Below are 3,837 nucleotides of genomic sequence, written 5' to 3'. Positions count from 1 at the left end.
GTCACGTTTTAGAACGTCGCGATCGAATCGCGCTTATACGCTCAGCACGCTCAGACATTTCTCGTCGATCGCGAAGATCAAAGAAAATCCGAGCAGTCTTGAAATGAGATACGACCCTCAGCCAGGAGTGGTCCGGGTATGAGATCCCAGGACCGCAATGTGCGTTCGAAATGTCGATGTTCATGTGTCCTGCAGTTCACAAGTTGACGCGCAATTAGCTGCGTTCTTCATCGACCCACGAGCCAAGTGATCCACCGTTTAGGGTAATCTTTTTTTAAGTTAGGTTTTAAACGCATATCGAAACGTTTCTATTATAAGACGACGACGACGCGCGCTCACGTCATAGACAGCGCTTGCGCCCCTTTCGCAGCCGCCGTCGACTTTAAAACGCTCTTACGGTTTATTTTCGTCTTCTCCACTACACACAACGAGAGGAGCGGAGACAGACTACTCGAAATGGTGACGTTCGTTGTAAATTTTCGTCGTCTCACCTCGTACGACAACAAAAGAGCATACGCTGATCATAGTTTGGCAATATTTTCGTAAACTAAATCTCACCCTTTTGGAATGAAACAAACGAAGGGTGATAAGATTTTCGTAAACTAATCACATTACCGATCATCGTATATGTTCGTCGATATGAGGATCGAAACGTCGATTAGAAATATAATTGGCAAAATCGTTTTATTTTGCGCTCGATTTGTCCATTTATAACGAAATCCGTCGTAGGCCGACGATTATTACTCGTCGTCCTATATAACAACATCTTCATCGTATATATCTCCGCTTTCGGGCGTACATCTTTTAAAACCATATATTATAGGTACCCGAAAACAGCTACGTTGACGACGTCGAAATTCGATCGGAACTTCCGAACTTCGTAGATGGCTCTTTAACGTTCGACAATGATTTTTACAGACTTGTACGTTTACCTATTATATATATATAGGCATAACAACACACTGTAATGATCCTTCCGCAGGTTCACCTACGGAAACCTTGTTACGACTTTTACTTCCTCTAAATGATCAAGTTTGGTCATCTTTTCCTACACATCGACGACGCCGAAACGCCATCGCGTGTCGATCCGAAGACCTCACTAAATCATTCAATCGGTAGTAGCGACGGGCGGTGTGTACAAAGGGCAGGGACGTAATCAACGCGAGCTTATGACTCGCGCTTACTGGGAATTCCTCGTTCATGGGGAACAATTGCAAGCCCCAATCCCTAGCACGAAGGAGGTTCAGCGGGTTACCCGGGCCGCTCGGCCAGGGAAGACACGCTGATTCCTTCAGTGTAGCGCGCGTGCGGCCCAGAACATCTAAGGGCATCACAGACCTGTTATTGCTCAATCTCGTGCGGCTAGAAGCCGCCTGTCCCTCTAAGAAGAATAGTTTGTACGCCGACAGTAAAAACCGCGCACGAACCGCGAAACCCGAAAGCAACGCGGCCGGCGGGCCTTTAGGATGTCAAAAAGCGCCTAGTTAGCAGGCTAGAGTCTCGTTCGTTATCGGAATTAACCAGACAAATCGCTCCACCAACTAAGAACGGCCATGCACCACCACCCACCGAATCAAGAAAGAGCTCTCAATCTGTCAATCCTTCCGGTGTCCGGGCCTGGTGAGGTTTCCCGTGTTGAGTCAAATTAAGCCGCAGGCTCCACTCCTGGTGGTGCCCTTCCGTCAATTCCTTTAAGTTTCAGCTTTGCAACCATACTTCCCCCGGAACCCAAAAGCTTTGGTTTCCCGGAAGCTGCCCGTCGAGTCATATTAGGGAACGTCGACGGATCGCTAGCTGGCATCGTTTAAGGTTAGAACTAGGGCGGTATCTGATCGCCTTCGAACCTCTAACTTTCGTTCTTGATCAATGAAAGCGTTTTTGGCAAATGCTTTCGCTTCTGTTCGTCTTGCGACGATCCAAGAATTTCACCTCTAACGTCACAATACGAATGCCCCCATCCGTTCCTATTAATCATTACCTCGGGGTTCCGAAAACCAACAAAATAGAACCGAGGTCCTATTCCATTATTCCATGCATACAGTATTCAGGCGAAATTTTAGCCTGCTTTGAGCACTCTAATTTGTTCAAAGTAAACGTGCCGGCCCACCTCGACACTCAGTAAAGAGCACCGCGGCAGGATTGAGTTGGGCCGTCGTAACCACGACGCGCACAACACGCACGCCGAAACGCACGCGCGACGGCGACGCGACACGACTAAGCCCACCGGCAGGACGTCTCGCGAAAAACACGCCAGTTAACACCGCGAACGATGAACCGGCGGCGCGAGACACAAATTCGACTACGAGCTTTTTAACCGCAACAACTTTAATATACGCTATTGGAGCTGGAATTACCGCGGCTGCTGGCACCAGACTGGCCCTCCAATTGATCCTCGTTAAAGGGTTTAGAGTGTACTCATTCCGATTACGGGGCCTCGGATGAGTCCCGTATCGTTATTTTTCGTCACTACCTCCCCGTGCCGGGAGTGGGTAATTTGCGCGCCTGCTGCCTTCCTTGGATGTGGTAGCCGTTTCTCAGGCTCCCTCTCCGGAATCGAACCCTGATTCCCCGTTACCCGTTACGACCATGGTAGGCGCAGAACCTACCATCGACAGTTGATAAGGCAGACATTTGAAAGATGCGTCGCCGGTGCGAGACCGTGCGATCAGCTTAAAGTTATTCAGAGTCACCAAGTTGTACGATGACGAGCGCGAACCCGAAACCGATTGGTTTTGATCTAATAAAAGCACTCCTTCCATCTCTGGTCGGAGCTCTGTTTGCATGTATTAGCTCTAGAATTACCACAGTTATCCAAGTAATTGTGGGTACGATCTAAGGAACCATAACTGATTTAATGAGCCTTTCGCGGTTTCACCTTAATTCGGTATGTACTGAGACATGCATGGCTTAATCTTTGAGACAAGCATATGACTACTGGCAGGATCAACCAGGGAACTGTTCTTATTATTTTATCGACACGAAGCAGATAAAACAAATACAGACACAGTTTATTTTATAAGTTTGACTTATAAAGAAACGTGTGCGTAAGACGACGATATATAATATATATCGACGACTAATAAAAAGGAGGTGCATGATAGCGCGCCTAGACGACGGAAAAACCGGTCCGAGGCGCCACGCTCTTACATTTTAATATTAGTTGTCTAATAAAACAAAACGATATCATCATCTTAGACACATCTTTTGTTTTTTTTATACACAACCGATCGACTAGGCACCCAATTATCTCGATTATCGACGACGATCGTCGACTACGTCGAAAATTGGATGCCGCAAAATATCGTTCGGCGTTTATAAGACCTCGAAAAACATTCTCTCCGAACCCTTCGCTAGATAGAAATATATAAAGCGACAAGGAAACCTCGTACGAGAAACGTTTCGTGATTTTTTATTTTATTCTCGCTCGGAGAGCAGAGAGCTATCGCAAAATGTGTTGCTGTTTTATGAACGTTCCGATGAAAAACCGATACGTCCATAAAAATAATAATTCCAATCGCATATGAATCGTGGATCATCTTCTTCTAACGAAGCCGAATGTTCCCGCCGAATTCGCGATCTCGCAGTGATACCGTCGTCGTCGTCGTACGCTTCCCGATATATCGAAAAAAACCGACCAGGAAGAACAACGAAACGACGATACAAAATCGCGAGAGCGTTACGAATATATAATAACACGACGAAATACGCTTTTTATTTAGATAAATAAAAAAATACGGTTCGGATCTTATATATTAACATATAATATGTAATACCACCTTCGCTGATCAAAAGCCACTCGGTAAAAGTGTCACAGCGCCGGTCGACCCGACCCGTCGT

General features: G+C 46.4%; 2 non-coding genes across 2 annotated transcripts; both read right to left on the bottom strand.

Moving 5' to 3' along the window:
- Nucleotides 1–111: 111 nt before the first annotated feature.
- LOC143206139 (5.8S ribosomal RNA) lies at nt 112–266 on the bottom strand. The gene has a single exon (XR_013008148.1). It is a non-coding gene; the product is annotated as a 5.8S ribosomal RNA (ribosomal RNA).
- Nucleotides 267–965: 699 nt separating this feature from the next.
- Nucleotides 966–2,954, bottom strand: LOC143206140 (small subunit ribosomal RNA). Its single transcript, XR_013008149.1, has one exon. It is a non-coding gene; the product is annotated as a small subunit ribosomal RNA (ribosomal RNA).
- Nucleotides 2,955–3,837: the final 883 nt, after the last annotated feature.

This window comes from Rhynchophorus ferrugineus, unplaced genomic scaffold, assembly GCF_030347505.1.
Source record: "Rhynchophorus ferrugineus isolate W39M unplaced genomic scaffold, kcgeb_rfMv2 rfM557, whole genome shotgun sequence".
NCBI classification, from domain to species: Eukaryota; Metazoa; Arthropoda; class Insecta; order Coleoptera; family Curculionidae; genus Rhynchophorus; species Rhynchophorus ferrugineus.
Note: the sequence above shows the minus strand (reverse complement) of the source record. Positions and strands in the feature narration are given on the sequence as shown.